Source organism: Mytilus edulis, chromosome 9, assembly GCF_963676685.1.
Source record: "Mytilus edulis chromosome 9, xbMytEdul2.2, whole genome shotgun sequence".
Taxonomy (NCBI): Eukaryota; Metazoa; Mollusca; class Bivalvia; order Mytilida; family Mytilidae; genus Mytilus; species Mytilus edulis.
In genome coordinates, this window is record NC_092352.1 from 23,488,786 (window position 1) to 23,510,025 (window position 21,240).

The following is a 21,240-nucleotide window of genomic DNA, read 5'->3' on the forward strand; positions in this document are numbered from 1 at the left end:
AAACTGTGCTCTGTATGGCAATGTTGAATATAAAGCTAACATGACAACATTGCATGACAGGAATATAATGCAAATAAATGTAAGAACACTATGGACAAAGAAATATATAAATAAATAACATAATGGCACATTTCGACATGTTAACCACAGAATAAAAACTAATACATAGAATAATTAAGGACAGTACAAAAAAATATAAAATATAACCCGATGTTCACGGTGGACCCTACAAAATGCTGTTAGTGGAAAGCGACATACATTGTGAAATGATAAAAACCTTATTTTTACAATAATTTTTATAATCATACATCAACGGATAAGTCAAGAAAGGTACGTTACAAATCATGTGAATACCGATCTGGTGATATTCTCGTGGATACAATTCACCAGCAGCGGTATCAAAAAAGTGCTTAATTTGATAATTTACCTTTAACATTTACCCTCAAACTCACAAATTTAAAACCATGGATATAGAGTTGCTCGAACACGTGATGAGCTTTATATATTACTAAGTCGGGTCAGAAAACAGTAGCCTTAAGTAGTCTTATTCAACGTAGGTGGGTTTTTTATTCGTATCATGTGTTTGAGCTTTTGATTTGGCAATTTGTTAGATGACTTTCCGTTTTGAATATAATTGTAGTTCGGTATTTCTTATTTTTATTTTTGCCATGTGTCATTCTCCAAACGCATTTTTATATACCTGCTTGTTTTTAAGGATCGATTACATTTCGTCTTTTGCTTTCAAATATTATTTTGTAATGGTTTCTGTTATGTTCTTCTCATCTCTTATATGTCAGAATGTCTACTTCCAATAACCAAACGACGATAGATATTTCTCTATCGTGGTAAAAAGACAGCATTACTTATAAAATATTGACGCGTTACATGCATCAATCAAGTAATAATGCTATTTCTATGAAGCATTTTATATTTATTTGAGACATAAGCAGAAAATAAACATTTAATAAACAGAACGTATAATTTGTCGGGTCGCTGATTGATATATTCAATGCCTTTGCAGTATGGAATAAACTTGATTGTTTAATTCAATATATATGTGATCTGTAGTCATATTTCTGTTCAATTATCCAATGATAGAGAAATTCATGTGGACGTTCACCATCTCGTGGGCTTCAGATTGTTTCTATACGATGTATGAATGATATCTTATTTGGAAAATATTGGAAGATGGTTCGGGTGGCGGATTATCTAGTGATAAATTTGCTAGTTTTATATATTTCCTCAAAAGGTAAGACGAAATCTTAATGTATATTACTTCCGGTTTGACACTTCTCTTGTTTTTTGATTTTTTTCTCTCGACAGTTTTTCAAAAAGATGTAATGTTCTAACAAAGTAAAATAAACTTACAATTTTGTTGTGCAATAAAAGTGTTAAGAGCAATTAAGTACTATATTCAAGAAACTTGTTTTGATATTCATTTACTGATGAGATATCAAATGTTTCCCATATTTCCACGTTTAAGCTAGCAAGGCCTGCAGACATATAGTCATATAGATATTTTATTAAGCCAATCATGGTGTCCTAAATAGAGTTTATTAGTGGTTATTAGTTAATGGACAAATTGTTTTTTAACCGGTGTCATGCCTTTGAGGTTTGCTCATTCAAGGAGTGATAAATAAATGTATTTCGAACAGCGGTATACTACTGTTGCCTATATTGATGGCATACCATGTTTTCTATATGATAGTATATAGTATCATGAATAATTAATACCTTTGTTCTATCCAGATCAACAACATAAGCATAAAATTGGATCTGGTGTAAAATCGTGAACATAAAAACAAACACACGTTTTGGTGTTTTTTTATACGGAAGAGTGATCTGAACAATCTGAGTCTATGTACTTGAAAAAAACAATTTTTATATTATTTCATAGATTAATATTATAAGATATATACATACATTTATATATTTGTTAAGTCACTCGAATCATGCAAAGATTAAAAAATTACTTTTTATTTTTTAATCATAGCGTAAGCTTTTCATAATTGTTGTATAATTTCTCAAAAGCAGATTTATTAATGAAAATCAAAATTTGGTCGCTTAACATCTAAATTTGTATGGCAAAATATGTATTAAAAAATAAGATGGGAGTGATATAATGTGTACACAATTACTATTTTTTTATCTAAACTTTGTCTTAGTTTTTCGTATATCATTGTTTTTTTCTTGGAGTCTTCTGTAAACACGTCTTGGCAGTTGCCAGTTATGTTCTAACGTATCATTTGTAATGTCAAATGAAGGCTTTACAAATTAATCAGATCGAGCCATTTAGTGCATTTTAGTTACACTATAAACACATACTTTTCTTTGTTAGCTTTCCAAATCTTGAAAATTGCACACAATTCATAATAATGGTATTCAATAAACCGTATTAACTCGAATTCAAACTTATATATATATATATATATATATATATATATATATATATATATATATATATATATATATATACAAATAGGAATAATTAATCTATTATCGCTAATGGTTTGTGATTTGAGATTTCAATAAAAATTATCCTAGCACAAAAAAAAGAAACGAAAGTAAATATTGAAATTGCAATTGGTATGAAAAATTCTCTATCATCTTCAGCCTTAGATGACTTGGGTTTTATTGTGCTAAATGTTTGCGGTCTCAATGACGTTTCCGAATATTCATATAAAAATGCCGATGTAAAATTATATAATCAAAAGACCATTCATTCCAGAATATTGCGACATATTGCATTGCTTACGTAACCGACAGTAGTTGTTTTTTTTATATGTTACATATTTGTTTTTCGTTCATTTTTAGTACATATAAATTAGACCGTTTGTTTTCTCGTTTGAATTGTTTTACATTGTCATTTCGGGGCCTTTTATAGCTGAATATGCAGTATGGGCTTTGCTCATTGTTGAAGACCGTACGGTTACCCATACTTGTTATTTTCTGTGTCATTTTATATTTGGAGTGAAAAGAGATCCTCTCTAGTCAACAATGCCACTTAATAAGTGTAAAAACCATAATCAGTAGAAGCAACTCTATGACATTTATTCTTAAAGGATAATCCCAATTTCAATTTATTGTACAATAAAATACCCGCTTTTTAAGATGTCAGAACCTTTTAAGTAGAAGTATAAATAAGAGACACGATTAAAAAAACTAAGAGTTGATTGCCAAGAAGAGAATGCGTTCGACTTTTCAGTCTGGCAATAATCTATTCATCATCATTCAAAATCATTTTCAATAATTTGTCTAAAAATTTAGTAATATTTTTTCGTTCAATTGACATGTTCATGATAATTTTGTGTAGAGGGTAATAAATTGCTTTATATTACAACAATAAGATTTTCGCTACTAAATTGCTTGACATTCGATAACAATCATGTCTAATTAATAATTCAACGTCTTCTCTAAAGTTAAAATGCTATAAAAGTTAGTCGTATTTTGCTCAGTGATGTAATTATGGTACACTTTAATTCCTCTTTCTCCGTGGGTTCTTGGTTTTAACGTTAATTTAAAATTGACAGAACGAAGATTGGTTTGGATATTCGTGTTATAAATAGATTTGTAGTTAATAATGATGAAATTGCAAAACAATAGAAAAAGAAAATATTAATCATAATTGAAATTTAGGATAGAAACTATATGGAACTGTTTAGAGGACTAAACCTTATGGTCCTCTCAATCTTTCCAGTAAAAAAAGGACACTTTTTTTTCATAAACCTACTGTTTGGAAATATATGAATTATTTGAAATACAAAGGATTTTCTTATCCTAGGCAAAGATAAACTTAACCGTATTTGGCACAACTGTTTGGAATTTTGGCTCATCAATGGTCTTCAATTTAGGACTTTGCTTTATAACTATTTTGATTTGGGAGTCTTATGTTAACGAAACCCGCGTCTGGCGTATTAAATTATAAGCCTGGTTCCTTTGATAACCAATTTAATACTTAAAAAATTTTTCATGATAAATTAGAACATACATTTGATATATGGTTTGATTCATTTACAAGTGTCAATATATCTTAAAACAATTTGTGAGTCATAACGCAAACCACTAGCATGTACTCAAAGGTGTACAGCAACTCAAATAGGTCTAGTTATGTCAGATTATAATATACATGGTTAAAAATGTGGGAATGAGGACAGTTTTGTTAAATTCGATATGTAACGACAGAAGGGGACAGGGCATAACCCCCAGTGGAAAATAAAATGTATGGTATTGTCATGCCGATTAAAGACATGTATGGTTAAATGGTTTCGGAATATGAACAAGCCCGAATAGAAATCAACTCAGAATACACATAGTTAAGGGTTAGTAATCTTAATCATCTTAATTATCTAGTATTTGAGATTTCATTTCCAATGTAAAGTTTTGCCACGGCAAACAAGAATGTACAGGTTTTGGGATGAAGTTCTTCCTCTTCTAATTTCGTGCTCTCCATAAAGGAATATAATGAATACCATCTCATTTGTAGGTCTCCTCTGAACACCTGACATCACCTCCAGTTTTTGGTGGGTTTTTTTTTTTTGTTGCTAATTTTTTAGTTTCCTTTGTTTTGTTTCTTATGTACTATTATTTGTCTGTTTGTCTTTTTTCATTTTAAACTATGGCGTTGTCAGTTGGCTTTGGATTTATGAGTTAGACTGTTCCTCTGGTATCTTTCGCTCCTCTTTTAAAGGTCCTTTTTGTATATTAGCTACTGGATTCACACACAAAAAAACTGTCAAATAGCCTTTCATCTCGGCTTCATGTAAGTGTTCTGCTACTAACTTTTCAGCGCTTTAACGAATATAAGTTAACTTACTTAATTTAAAAAAACTTTTGTAAAAAAAAAGTTGTGACAACGCCTTGGCAATTGAAAAAAGTAAAATCACAAAAATACCGAACTCCGAGGAAAATTCAAAACGGAGAGTCCCCAATCAAATGGCAAAATTCAATGATAAATAAAGGCAATAGTAGTATACCGCTGTTCAAAACTCATAAATCCATGGACAAAAAACAAAATCGGGGTAACAAACTAAAACCGAGGGAAACGCATTAAATATAAGAGGAGAACAACGACATAACACTAAAATGTAACACACATAGACAAAATCCAACGAGAATAACAAATATAACATATATAATTATATAACATCAAAACCAAATACATGAATTTGGGATAGACAAGTACCGTGACACGTCTTATCGCAATGTGAATTTACACTCAAAAATAAGAGAAAACAAACGACACAACCAACGATAAAACACACCAAACGAATCGACAACAGCTGTCATATTCGTGACATGGTATAGGAATTTTCAAATGTAGAAAATGGTGGATTGAACCTGGTTTTATAGCGCTAAACCTCTCACTTGTATGAACGATAGTCGACGAAAAAAAAAATCACCAAACACTTAATAAACTTAATATAATAATAAATCAATTTGAAGTTATAAAATTTATAATTTTTGGATTGTACAATTTTTGGGGTGATTAAGACAGATTAAATGCATTTGCTTGTCTTTTCAATTCGGTAGACTAATGACTTTCAACTCTCTGCAGTATACTTTGTCATAACCTTACCAAACAAGTAAAAAAGTCAGGTAGAAAAAAAGTAAAGTCACAAAACTATTGAACTCCGGGGAAAATTCAGAAAGAAAGTTCCTAATCAAATGGCAAAATATAAAGCTCAAAAAGACATCAAATGAATGGATTACAACTGTCACATTCCCGACCTGGCAAAGTCAATAAATATTCCCTTGAAAAATCTGATTGTAAATGAATGTGCTGCAAATTTACTGATACAGTCACTAAAGGGTAAGTATGTAAGTATACTGAATATACTCACTGCATGAATTAAGCTGTCAATTGTCTCCTGAAGAAACATGTACGTTTCAGCAATACAGTTTCTCGACAGGTTGCATGTATTCCTATGGGCAAGCATGCTCTCTTTTAATAGCAGACTTATGTCTGTCTTGTTGTGAATTACAAGTTATGGACAAGCTCATGATAAAAGAGACGGTTTTCATTACCTAGGGTTATTATTCCTCAAACGGATGTGTTCCTATGGCACATTCTTATGGTGTGTATATTTTCAAACTCGTTCGCTGTGCCCGTGTCTGTAGTGATGTTATAAATTTCCACGGTTTTAATCTATATATAGCTTAGGAATTATTCAGTTAGGTAATTCGTTTCATAATTTTCTTAATCTTTTATTCTTTTAAAGATAGGAATGATTTAACAATTTTGGTTGTCCTGTAGAATTCAAACGGGATATCAAATCATAAAAAGATGTTTTAATATTGTGTAATCCCTATTATGTTGTTGATAAACAAGAATATAACTAAATTTGTATAATAACAATACAGTTATATTTTTATGGTAATTCTTCCTGTTTATGTTACGTACTTATATTTGGAAATTACTTTTCTTATATTTTTAATGAAGTTTACATTGAATCCGTTTGATGTGTACTGATTTAGTATAAGAGAATATGAATTATTTATTAGTTGTACTAGACTTTGAACTAGCTTTAAAATTTCGGAATTACTTTTAGATTTGTACTTTGTGTCCTTTTTTTTTTAATGTCAACTGCTTTTGTTCTTCGTGCCACTGATGAAGCAAACCAAGTGGTTTTTCCCTTCAATTCATAACACTAGTAATACTGTTTGTAGGATTGAAACTTTGTATTTGCGCCAGACGCGTGTTTTGTCTACAAAAGAATCATCAATGACTAGTGATTGTATTAACCCTAATCTATATGAAGGACTTCTCTCTTTAATATATTTTCTCTTCATACTAATGCTTTCTGTCTTGCTCATTGTTTTGTATATATTGATATCCATTTTTCTATCTTTGTTGCTTTAAATTGTCTACTTTCAAGTGTGTCAATTTTTGTCCTTGTGATCCAAATCTTCTCTTACCATAATGACATATTTCAGTTATGTTGTCTCCTACTTATAATGTAGTCAGTTTAGTTACAAAAAAATAGCATTATGTTACATACTATCAGCTCTGAGGGAGACTTAGGAGTAGTTTGTAATAAATATGTCGGGATTGTAAAAGAGGGACGAAAGATACTAGTACCAGAGGGACAGTCAAACTCATCAATCGAAAATAAACTCACAACACCATGGCTAAAAATGTAACCTTGTTCACACTGCCTACTCAAAATTGTAATAATTTCTATAAAAAAATATATAAAACAAATATTTTACTTTTGTTTAAAACTATATATAAGCAAATTTGGTATTCATTCCTTGAATACAAGACGCTAAGATTAACTGTATGTTTATCAATAAGTCATGTAGCTGGAAAGAAGACTTGGAAAACTATTTCCAAATTTGTAATTTGAATAATAAGGTGTTATTTCTAGTTGAATTGTCGTCTTACAATTTGTCGTTTCAATTCACTGTAGTAATTTCAGGTCTTGTAGAGTTATTTTGAGTTTACTGTCCACTGAACGTTCATGACAATTATTTTATGATATCAGAAGTCTCCTTGAAGCCAAATCAAAGCTGTTACTGATAATTATTGGCATTTTTCAAACTACAGAAGCTGTTTTCCTTCAAGATAACCAACTTTTAGCACAATATTTGATATAATTTTTTTATTGTGTCAAGTCTGAGCATGTAAATAATGATTTGGTTACAACTAACATGTATTTATTTCATTCTCGAAATTTAAAATTTAAACAAAATTAAAAATAATTGAAAAGTTCGAAGGATGTCATTTTCAGACATATCACTGCATTTGTGTTTGGTTGTTTATTTAAAGGGACAGTCAAACTCATAAGTAAAAAAATAAACTGACAACGCCATGGCTAGAAAATAAAAAGACAAACAGAAAAATAATAGTACACATGACACAACATATAAAACTAAAGACTAAGCAACACGAACCCCACCAAAAACTGGGAGTGATCTCAGGTGATATCAGGTGCTCAGGAAGGGTAAGCAGATCCTGCTCCACATGTGGCACCCATCGTGTTGCTCATGTTATTACAAACCCAGTGAATAGTCTAATCCGGTAGGTCACATTCATGAAAGGGAAGGGAATTGTAGTTACGACATAAGGAACATATTCGATATCATCTGAGAAAGAGTTATTCAATAACGGTCAACCAACTCGTGATAGCGTCCGTAAAATTTACGAAGGGATGATTTTAAAATATCTAATTCGAGTCACTTAAGCTAAATAAGAAATATAAAATTCATAAAAAAATCTTTGTAACGTGGGTTAACAATAAGAAACTGGACAGTGATGGAAAATTGGTGGACTAGAAACTTATTAAATATATGTAAGTAGTTAACGGTTAGTCCAATCAATCGATTACACACAGGAATGATCTGAGGAAAAGATGATCTATATCTAATTTGATGATGACCACTACGTGTGAAAATCATTTCGTTTGGCTAATGCCCTGATTTAGTTTTCTATCTAAAATGGATGAATAGACTCAGTAATGTTTGTTGTATTTTTAAATAATTGATATATTAATTTACAATAAATCACATCCATGACCATTCTATGTCTTTCAAAATATTAAAAAAAAATGAACGGAATGGAAAGCGATATAAGGTTTGTGAAATATACCAAAAGGGCTACACTTTTATAAACGATACTTTATCTGAGACAACACACAAACAGTATATATAGCAATATAAAAAGTAAGAAATAAAAGAGAAAGATGAAGAACGAACACAAGTCCATTATTAAATACAAACTAATCCAGAAGAGTTACATATGGTAAGCGAACTCCACAAATTTATCCTATAAAGTATATTTTCGTCACATATTTGGCAAATATTTACATAAAAGTGATCTTATTAATAAAGGCAACAGTAGTAGTTGGCTTTTCAAAAGTCATAAACCGATTGAGAGTAAACAAATCCGGGTCTCAATCAAAAACCGAGGAACCACATCAACTATAAGCGGAAAACAAACGCTTACACACATGGAATTAAAAATTTAAAAGTAATTATTCCTGTCTATATTATAATATAAACTTATATTTGGCCATTGCTTTTATAATATTGTAAACGAAGTGTACATTAATTATGTTGGGTGTGTACTGATTGAGTATAAGAGAACATAATTAAATTGATATTCGTCTTTGCTTTGAACTAGCTTTCAATTAGTGAGATTACTTTTAAATTTGTACTTTGTGTCTTTTTTTGTCAGGTGTTTATGTTCTTCGTGCTTCGTTCATTGATGAAGCAAGCAAACTGATTTTTACAATATGTTCTTGTGTTGTGATATTACACCAATGTCCAATGTAATGGAGATGATGGGGCGTGCGCCTTTCCAAAAATATCCTGTAAGTCAGTGATTTTCGATGGTTGCAGTGTATCATATTTATCGTTTGTTCATTGTTGTGGTTTCAATCAGTCTGTTGTTTTATTTATTTGAATTGTTTTACATTTTCCTTTTGTTTTTGTTTGGGCAGGCACATGAATATAGGGAAGACTAATATATATTTTTTTGAAGATATCAACCTTCAAACTTGTAATACCAATCTATGGAATAACTAAAACTTAATCGAATAACGCTGACAAAAGAGGGACAAAAGATACCAAAGGGACAGTCAAACTCATAAATCTAAAACAAACTGACAACGCCATGGCTAAAAATGAAAAAGACAAACAGAAAAACAATAGTACACATGACACAACATAGAAAACTAAAGAATAAACAACACGAACCCCACCAAAAACTAGGGGTGATCTCAGGTGCTCCGGAAGGGTAAGCAGATCCTGCTCCACATGCGGCACCCGTCGTGTTGCTTATGTGATTACAAATCCGGTAAATAGTCTAATTCGGTAAATTCGACAATAATGCCGTTCAACAGCCAAATAAACTCATTATAGATACCAGCATTCAAACTTTGTATGCGCCAGATGCGCGTTTCGTCAACAAAAGTCTCATCATCTTTATACCTGTAACTTGGCATTGCACAAGGTCATGTTTTTCTTTGGCTGTTTATGACGTCTTTGTACTAAATCCATTGGATTTTGGATGTGTACGGATTGATAGTTCAGTCTTAGATGCATGATTTGTTTTATTAGTTGTTAGTGGCTTTGAACTAGCAGTCAGATAACTGCGAGTACTCTCAGGCCACGTCCACTTGTATTTTTGTCCATCTGATGAGTTAAGCCTTTTTCAACTGATTTTTATAGTTCGTTCTTATGTTGTACTGTTATACTACTGTCCAAGGTCAGGGGGGGCATCCCACTAACATGTTTAACCCCGCCACATTATTTATGTATGTGCCTGTCCCAAGTCAGGAGCCTGTAATTCAGTGGTTGTCGTTTGTTTATGTGTTACATATTTGTTTTTCGTTTATATTTTTATATAAATAAGGCCGTTTGTTTTCTCGTTTGAATTGTTTTACATTGTCTTATCGGAGCCTTTTATAGCTGACTATGCGGTATGGAATTTGCTCATTGTTGAAGGCCGTACGGTGAGCTATAGTTGTTAATGTCTGTAGACAGTTGTCTCATTGGCAAGCATACCACATCTTCTTTTTTTATATCATCAGAGACATGTGATGGCAGTAACCCTAATCTATATGAAGGACTTCTCTTTTTAATATTTTTTCTCTTCATATTAAGGATTTACAGCTCTGAAGAGCCAAAAGTTTCTAGAATAAAACTTTTTTTCTAAACCTGATTTTTGGGTTTATATGACTGTAAAAAAATAATTGGAGAAGAAAAAATCATATGGTGGTGCGCTTTTGTTTTTTCTATAGCCCTTTGAAAGTGCCCAATTTGATGATTTTCCCATTTTTCATCAATTTTTACCCATTTTTGGGCTATTATCGTGAAAAAAATCACAGTTTCACAATTAAACGTTTTTTCATACTCTCAATAAAGATGAAGTGGACCAAACTGAATAAATTCAACTAAAAAAACTATAGGTAGGTGTTAATATAAGAAAGTTTTATCATATTGTGATGCTTTTTCGTGTCAAATTTACCATTCTGTCAATTTTGTAAATTTGTGATTTTTCTCTGTTTCAAGAACAAAATGCATATTATTTTGTTTTCCTTGTTATAAATGATTGAAAAAAATACATATCTAAGAAATTTGAAAAGAAAAAGTTATATGGGATGTTTATGTTTCTGGTAAAATTATTTTTTGTACCCCTCACCCATTTTTCTCTAAATTTCAGCTAAAAAGACTGACTTGATTAGTAATAAAATTTGAAAAAATTCATTACTCAAAAACTACTTATTGGAAATACACATTTCTTTCACAGAGTTAAGTTTGATTATGATAATTATCAAATTCATTGCTATTTTCCACTTGTATCACATTTTTTGGAAATAATTCCAGAACGAGATTTCAATGAGACTGAATGAGACTGAAACGTCAGAAGAATACATCCTTAATGCACTCTTTTTTTTCTCATTGTATCATTGTATTGTATACACTGATATTATTTTTCTATCTTTGTTGCACAAAACAGTATACTTTCAAGTGTGCCGTTTGTTTGCCCTTGTGATATAAATCTTCTCTGACCATAATGACATATTTCAGCTATGTTGTGCCCTGCTTATATTGTAGTCAATTAAGTTACAATTATCTCCCAATTGATACGATATTCCCGTGCTTGCATTTCCTATCATGATTTTCTTGATAGAGGGTTACTGTTCACAAGGAAGCTATTAAACCAAGAGTTCCAAATTGTGAAGTTGAAATCATCCCTTCGTAAATTTTACGGACGCCATCACGAGTTGGTTGACCGTTATGGAATAACCGTTTCACAAATGATATCGGATATGTTCCTTACGTCGTAACTACTATCCCCTTCCCTTTCATGAATGTGACCTACCGAATTAGACTATTTACCGGATTTGTAATCACATAAGCAACACGACGGGTGCCACATGTGGAGCAGGATCTGCTTACCCTTCCGGAGCACCTGAGATCACCCCTAGTTTTTGGTAGGGTTCGTGTTGTTTATTCTTTAGTTTTCTATGTTGTGTCATGTGTACTATTGTTTTTCTGTTTGTCTTTTTCATTGTTAACCATGGCGTTGTCAGTTTGTTTTAGATTTATGAGTTTGACTGTCCCTTTGGTATCTTTCGTCCCTCTTTTACAATAGCATTATGATATTTAATATCGACACTGCAGGATGACTTAGGAGTAGATTGTTATGAATACTTTGGGATTGTAACCTTGTTCGCTGCCTACGCAAATTTGTAATAATTTCTATAAACAAAGAAATAAAAAGAATTCATTTAGTTTCAACCTATATATAAGCAAATTGTATTCCCTAAATACCTGAGGCCAATATTAAATTGTGTTTATTAATAAGCTGATGTTGTACTGTTATAACACTGTCCCAGGTTAGGGAGAGGGTTGGGATCCCGCTTACATGTTTAACCCCGCCACATTACTTATGTATGTTCCTGTCCAAAGTCAGGAGCCAGTAATTCAGTGGTTGTCGTTTGTTTAAGTGTTACATATTTGCTTTTCGTTCATTTTTTTTCCATAAAGAAGGCCGTTAGTTTTCTCGTTTGAATTGTTTTACATTGTCTTATCGGGACCTATTATAGCTGACTATGCGGTATGAGCTTTGCTCATTGTTGAAGGCCGTACGGTGACCTATAGTTGTTAATGTCTGTGTTACTTTGGTCTTTTGTGGATAGTTGTCTCATTGGCAATTATACCACATCTTCTTTTTTATATTATGAAGCTGTAAAGAAGACTTTGAAGTTTGCTTTATAAACTATATCCACATTTGTAATTTGTATAATAAGGTGTTATTTCCATTTGAATTGTCGTCTTATCATTTGTCGTTTTCATTCACTGTAGGGATTTCAGGTCTTGTGGAGTTATTTTGATTTTACTGTCCACTGAACATTCATGACAATTATTTTATGATATCAAGTCTCCTTGAAGCCAAAACAAAATTGTTGGTATTAATCTATCTTAAGAAATTGTTTTCCATCAAGAAAATCAACTTTTAGCACAATATTCATATAACTTTTTATCTTTTCAAATTCTGAGCATGTTGATAATGATTTGGTTAGATTGAACGACTTATTTACTTCATTCTCTAGAATTCCAAATAAAACAAAAACAAAATTAATTAAAAAGTTCAAAAGATGTCTCCTTTTCAGACACGTCACTCACTGCATTTGTTTCTGATTTATTTCCGTTGGTACGTATGCTTTGAACTTTTAAAAAATCATATTCGTGTCACTTAACCAGAAAATATTCATATAAAATTCTTTGTCACGTTTGTTAACCTTAAGACATTGGTCAGTGGTCGTAAATTTAGTGTACCAGACAGTGATTAAATCTATGTAAGTAGCGAACGGCTAGTCCGAGACAATTGAATTCAAACAGGAATGATCTGAAGAAAAGATAATCTATATTTAATTTGATGATGACCACTACATGTGAAAATCATGTTGTTTGCTTAATGTCCTGATTTGGGTTTCTAACTGTAATAGATGAATAGACACCGTAAAATTTGTTGAATTTCTATATAAATGAGTTTATATTAATTTGCCATAAATCACATCCTCGACCATTCTACGTCTTTCAAAATATTAAAAAGAAATGAACGGCTTAGAAAGCGATATGAGGTTGGTGAACTATACCGAAAGGGATATACTTTTATATACAATATTTTATCTGAGACAATACACAAACGGTATATATAGCAAAAGTGAGAAATAAAAGTGAAAGATATTTAACGAACACACGTCTATTATTGAATAAACAAATAGTCCGCAAAAGTTACATTAGGTAAGCGAACTCCAGAAATTGTTAATATCAAATTTTATTTTCGTCACATATTTGTGGCAACTCAAATAAAGGTTGATCTAATAAATAGAGGAAACAGTAGTACAGCGCTGTTCAAAAGTCATAAATCGATTGAGAGACAAATCGGAGCTACAAACTAAAACAGAATAAAACACTTCAACTATAAAAGGAACAGAGTGAAACAAACACTGAATTGCAACAAAATCAAACGCCAACATACATAGAATCATAGCATTAGTCATTTTATATTTCCTTCTTAAAATGATAATCTGAGGAGTAATTCAAGTGTTGTCATTTTGATATAAATATACTGAAATGCAGCCCGTAAGCTTAAACTAGAATCGTTTTGTCATTCAACAAATCAAATACAAATAACGTGTAACGTCCAACGATTGACCGAAATGATACAGATACAATAGCCTTCATTTGCACTTTATTGGATTGCAAAGTTAACCGACAATGGCATGTACATTGAACAATGTTACAACAAAAATAAATGAATTGATTGAACGAATGAATGGTTGTATAATGTCGGGTAGTCACCTGACCTTAAAGAATGGAGTCAAAATTTAATATATTTGCGAGGATTCTTTTATTTTTAAATTATAATATTTTCTGCAATACGAAAAATTTAAGAATTCATGCAATTATCTTTTTTTTCTCTTTTTTTTCACACTGATGGGATACAATCATGTTTTAAGTCTTGGCATGCCAGTAAAGTTTAAAGCTACATATAGTAAGGATTGATAAATAAACTGTATTAATTTTAATTTTAGTTGGTTGCACATTTCTCTTTTGATTTTATTCTAAAATAGACATTAAAAGAGGGACGAATGATACCAAAGGGACAGTCAAACTCATAAATCTAAAATAAACTGATAACGCCATGGATAAAAATGAAAAAGACAAACAGACAAACAATAGTACACTTGACACAACATAGAAAACTAAAGAATAAACAACAAGAACCCCATTAAGCTTACAGCTTGGTCATTCAGAAATAACATTACGTACCACAAAGAAAAAAAATGTAATGTCCTATTTCAATGTCCGAAAGATCGTTACAAATGTTACAACAATTATCGTATTCTGCACGTGAATACACAGAGTTGACTGACAGCTGAATTTTGTATCACGTATTCTACGAAAATCCAATGAACTGAATGTATATTTGTGAAAATAAATTTGACATAGATTTTCTTCTGCATGCGTGAAACGAAAATATAGTCTTATTTCGAATTTATTGCAAAATACAAGGATAAATACACCTTTCACTCTAACGGGATACTTTTTTCTCCTATAGAAGTTAAAATCTTGCCACGTTATTCAAAATAGAAATGGAGTAGATTATGAATACTGTTTCAATTTTAAAAGGATACACATTTGTCTTTTAATTTCTTTTAAACTACGATGAACCTTCCGGAAGAGAATGTTCTTAAAGAGTATTTGCGATCGTGTTTTTCTTTAAAAAAATAGAAACTTAATTAATCATGAATAAAATAATCAATTGAACTTAAAAAATACCCCTATTTTCTTTCTGAACTGAGGGTAATGCCCTTAGAAATCGTCATCTTGCAGCATCGAGCTGCACCATGCATGAGTAACAGTGTAATAGAGACAATTAAATGCATTAGCGGATACCGAGAGAGGATAGTAACCCATCTTTTTATGATGTTTTTATCAAGTCGAATGAATCCTAAAATATCACACTATAACCTCTCATATCACAATTTGAATTCCCAAGCCCCAAGCTTCCCGACGTGCTTTTAAACAATTTTATTAAACAAGATGCGAGATCAGATTTTAATCAAATTGGTTTTAAAAGAAACTGGATTATACCATGATGTAAATTTAAGTTGCAATCTATAAATGGTCGTTGGAATAGAGTATTGTTTTTAGGCAATCAAAAACAATTTAGAAAGAATATTGTAACTGGTTAATAGCCTACGTTTTCTTATTCGAGAATTCAATAGGAATCTACCAAGTTTTCAAAAATAATATATATATAATGTACAACTAGTGCACTACATAATCAGTATATAAAAAATAAGAAAGGAATGCTTAAGCATTTTATGTATTTAGCCACTAGCAAATGATTGGTGCAGGTTCACTTTCGATTGATATTTTTCGAAGGTATGATTTGGCGGATCATGCAGTTTATTTGAATCCACTGGTTTGAATTTAACAAAGGCAAATATCATTCCTTTACGAGTTGATTTAAAGTTTTTTTTTACTGACTATGTCACAAGACCCTTCCCTAAGTTTGACTTCTACTTAACACATTTTTTAATAGTACTACTTTGGTCACCTATCTGAAGTAATATTTCCCGTCATGCATTGCAGTAAATAAGTGTGGTTTTGTCTCATTTCACAGTGATTGTTGTAAGTTGTGATTGCAAAAGACGTTATAAACATGGAAGAGTTAACACAAACAATCAAGAGCTTATTTCTGGTGATGGTAGAAATCATTGAAAAAATCTATTGTTTGGCAGGGATTAAGTAGTAACCGAATAATAATGAGCAATTGCCAAGATATAGCTTCCATTTTTACGGTTTCTGATTTGATAATAAATTCCGAGTTTTCGTTTTTTATTTCAAGTGATTGTATTTAAATAAACTACACTGCTGTACTTTTTCAATGTCTCAGCTAGATAACAGTTCACCATAGAAAACCACAATTTAACTCTTTTACTCTACGGGATTAATGACAAACGCAAGATATCAAAAGTCATTCAATTAGCTCTTTATGTCTCTTGTGGAAAAAACATATCAAAGGTTTCATTGAATATTCGTGATCAGGTTAAAACGAAATTTCTTTGAAAACAGTCTGGCTGTCATTTCAAAATGTGAAAACAAAATCTTATTTTATATCTGAAGTCATAAATGTTATTAATACAAACCTCGTGTGTTTTATTGATCAATATTATCTCCGTAACAAATGAAATACTGATGAACTTTATTTTCGATAAAATCTTAGACTTTAGTTTGAATTTTCCAATTTAAGATTTGCCAACATTTAAAAAGGGTTTTGAGCCTTCTATAAACTTCTATAAATGTGCAGAAATAGGAAAAGGTCTTGTAAAGCTGATATATGTATGCGTATTAAAGCTATGATACACTTTTAATTTTTGTATAGATATAAGGACGTTCTACACATGATCCTGATATTCAAAAATAGCTATTATGGAATTGATATTGTATTGACCACAACCAAATAGAACTTTTCAAATGTAAGCGTCATAAACAAGAAATGTCATCACTGAGAATGCTACTACAATTGGTAATGGATCTTTCATTGGGGTGCACTCATTCCTCATTAAGTAAATTCAGAGGTTTAATCATACTATCATGAAATACATCATTATTAATTTCAAATATGGGAGTACACATGACAAGAAATATAAAGGTTCCTGGTGTACTGTTGTTTTTTGGCAATCCGGCGGTTATAATCAAGTAACTGTTTCGTCACAGTTCCATTTATGGAACTCATCGCAGTCTACTTTAACGATATATCAATTTCATTCCAAAACAAATTCACCGATTGTGAAGTAAAAAGGCGTAAATGTTAAATTGCAGGATTATACGCATATATTCTTGCATTGATGGAAAATACAACATGTAATTGTTACCGCTACGGAACAGGAGAAATGCTTTTTTTTCTCTGTGTTTTTAAAGCCAGTTCAACTAAATTATATATTTTCTTGTGATAGACGAACAATACATATTTATGCAGCATCAATCTGTTTCTAATTAAAGGGTAATCAGTAATAGTTCCGGTCTTATTTATGGATAATAATGACTGTAGACAAGCATTTGCGAAAGATGTGAATAAAACTTTATCTTTCTAAACCAAAAATATTGCGGCCATAAATTTTAAGTCCTAAGTACGTGTAAACAGATAAGAATATAATCTTGAATTCGATGATTGACGACATAATTTCCGTTTCCATCATGTTTTGTTGATGTTGAGATTACTCGTGTAATAACGTTTCATATAAAAAAAAATATTATTATATCAATGATTTTTAACAAAACAATAATATGCAGATAGGAGGATAGATGTCGGCGAATCCAAAACATTCATCATTCAAATTAAGTAAACCGGAATTACTTGTAAACAAATCGCCTAATCAATGATATATGCGTCGAAAATACATCGACTCGTGGTACCGTCCTCGCCTAAAGTTCGACAAGTCATATGTTTGGTTTCAGCAGGATTTTACCAAAGTCTCCACAACTGGTATTTGATGCTTCTCCATTAAGAAGTACGGAGTAAGCATGTCGGCTCAACGTCAAAATAGTGTGTCCAGGTAGGACTACAGGATTTCCCTGTGGACTGTTGGCAATAGAACAAGCACGTGTACTGCATGACCATGTTTTTGTCCTGAATATGCATTTAATTTGACACATGGCGTTTAAAAGCCTATAATCATTATTGCCATCATCGAAAATACATTTTTTTAACAAAAGGCTAAGCATTCACTCGAAAAATTTAACATCGTTCTGGTTGTATTATATTACGTAATGACAAACGTGTTTTACTATCATTATTTTGTATGCACTATGCAATGATCGAATGTGTCTGTGTAATTGTCATTTATTGCATTTATTCCGGCATTATCTTCGAAAAAAATCAACGAAGACCGTTTCAAGACATAATGAATTCCTGCAGTATAGAACAATTGATAGAAGGTTTGCGGTTGTCAGTTTTTGCTATCCAAAAGGTTTCACGATTTGTCTGCGGATTTAAAACTTCTACTTAACAAATAGAGATGAGATGCAATAACGTATTATTGCTCAATGAAAATGTCAATAACTCTTGCCGGATTTTTATTTGGACAATAAAATTTTTGCTACAGTGAGGGAAGGGCAACCAGGGGGTCGAGTTCTTAGTTTTACCTTGTTTTTTTTAACCCATGTAATTTTCAAATGTATTTTTCAAAATTTTGCTGATCCGTGTTTGGATTGGATTGTCTATATTTATTTTGTTTTTAATTCAAAATTGACTTAAACGTTTTAATGACAACTATTAAGCCAACTTTACTTTAAAGGTAGCGCAAATTTGTTTGGGTATTTATCCGGGTTAAGTTTTGATTTGGTGGATCCATACGATGTTTCGTTGACCAAACTAGCTAAGGACATTTTTACCACATGGTAGATTGTGTTTTGTCATAATGTCGTCTAATCTTTTAATTACCAAACGTGACTTATTCCCGATTGTGACTGTTTTGCCGAGTGTGAACTCACATTACTATAAGACGTGGTACGGTACTTATACATCCCAAATTCATGTATTTAGTTTAAATGTTTAATGTTATATTTGTAATTCTCATCGGATTTTGTCAAATGTGTTGACGTCTTTTCTATTATATTTCTGTGTTATGGTAAAGAAAATTAATCACCGCCTTCATTTATCAGATTTGATTTCGTTCAAAGTAATCAGTACGATATTTTACGTTTGAAGTTAGATTCATAACAAACCTGACATAGTTTTATAATATAGTTAATTGCTACCTCAGTTTTATATTAATAAGAATTAAAATGTGCTTTGTTATTAAATGCAATATCAGTATTTAGTTCAAATATATAATCTTAAATTAATCCTAATTCTAATGACGTCATTTTTTCGTCATTTTTCATTTTTTGATGCTCTGTTTTACTAATTCTAATGACGTCATTTTTTCGTCATTTTTCAGTTTCAAATAGGACGTCACTTGGCGTAGAGGTTTAAACGTATTCGGATGTGTCTACTTTTGTGTTTCAAATGTCTGGTTATGTAAATGTATTTCAGTTGTTTCCTGTAATTAGTTAATACTTCAGCTTTATCATGTACATCTTTTGAATATTCATTTTATTAAATTTACTGTTTGCAAAAGTATAAATTACTCTAAATTATAGGGATTTTCTGGTAACTTAACGGAAAACCCTTGCCGTTTTTGGCACAACCTTTTTGATCTTTTGGTCCTCGATGCTGTTCAACTTTGTACTCGTTTCGGCTTTCAAACTTTTGTATCTGTGCGTCACACATAGGTCTTGTGTGGACAAAATACACTTCTGGCGTATTAAAATTTTAAACTTGTTGCCTTTTGTTGGCTGTTGTTCGTGTGATTCTTTGTCAATTGTGTTCTCCAATTTATTTATATTGTAGTCCTGTGTTGTCATTTTGATGTTATATTTCATATGGCCATAAAAGTGCGAGGTTTGGCATGCCACAAAACCAGGTTCAACCCACCATTTTTTCCTTTAAAAATGCCCTGTACCAAGTCAGGAATATGGTCATTGTTATATTATAGTTCGTTTCTGTGTGTATTACATTATAACGTTGTGTCGTTTGTTTTCTCTTATTTTTGAGTGTAAATTCACATTGCGATAAGACGTGTCACGGTACTTGTCTATCCCAAATTCATGTATTTGGTTTTGATGTTATATATATATATGTTATATTTGTTATTCTCGTGGGATTTTGTCTATATGTGTTACATTTTAGTGTTATGTCGTTGTTCTCCTCTTATATTTAATGCGTTTCCCTCGGTTTTAGTTTGTTATCCCGATTTTGTTTTTTGTCCATGGATTTATGAGTTTTGAACAGCGGTATACTACTGTTGCCTTTATTTATCACCACCGGACCGGAATCTCTGCTGGTGGACAATCTGTCCCCGAGGATTCTACCAGTCCGGTAGCCTAACAGCATGAAAACTAGTAGAACAAAAAATATTATACTGGATGATACGACGCCCAGGATAAAAAGGTGTCAATCGGCTGTTGTCAAGGACACAACAACACCGATTTTATCAGGTGTCCCAAGGATCATCTTAAATGATGTTATGAAAATGACACACGTGCAGTCTTCTGAATCCTCATTATACTATAAAAATTCAGACAAGTTTGAATATATTCGGCCGTGTACTGTTCAACTTTCAGATATTTTAGATTTCAATGACAACCATCAATATTGCTCTATTTCCAAATGTAACCGTAAAAATTGTAAAACCTGTGATATACTTATAACTGATACCCACTTTCAAAGTAATTTAACCACCAAAAATTACAATACACATAGTCATGAGGATTTGAATTGCACTGCTTCCAATATTGTATACGGTATTGAATGTACTCTTTGTGGATTGATCTACGTCGGGGAAACTCGACAAAGACTCAATTTTAGGATGAATGATCATCGGTCTAATGTAAATGATCCTAATAACAACACATTTCTCTATAAACATTTCAATCAGCCCGACCATTCTATTGTTTCAATGAAAGTCCGGATTATAGAGAAAATATATCATCCAACAAATGACCCCATATTGAGTACACCATATCGTTTACAAAGAGAAGACTTTTGGATAAGAGAGTTGGGAACAGCCATTCCCTATGGATGCAATGACAAAATTGATGGTGTAGGTATTTTGTCTAGTCCCAGGTGTAGTACTGTCAATACATTACAATTGTTTAATACTTCTGCTC

The 21,240-nt window shown here is 31.6% G+C and overlaps 1 long non-coding RNA gene across 1 annotated transcript in view; it reads left to right on the top strand.

Annotated features, from left to right (window-relative positions):
- The first annotated feature begins 985 nt into the window (after window positions 1–985).
- Window positions 986–21,240, top strand: part of LOC139487838 (uncharacterized) — a 29,919-nt gene continuing 9,664 nt past the window's right edge. The window contains exon 1 of the long non-coding RNA XR_011655882.1: window positions 986–1,249. This is a non-coding gene — a long non-coding RNA (uncharacterized lncRNA). The remainder of the gene's footprint in view (window positions 1,250–21,240) is intronic.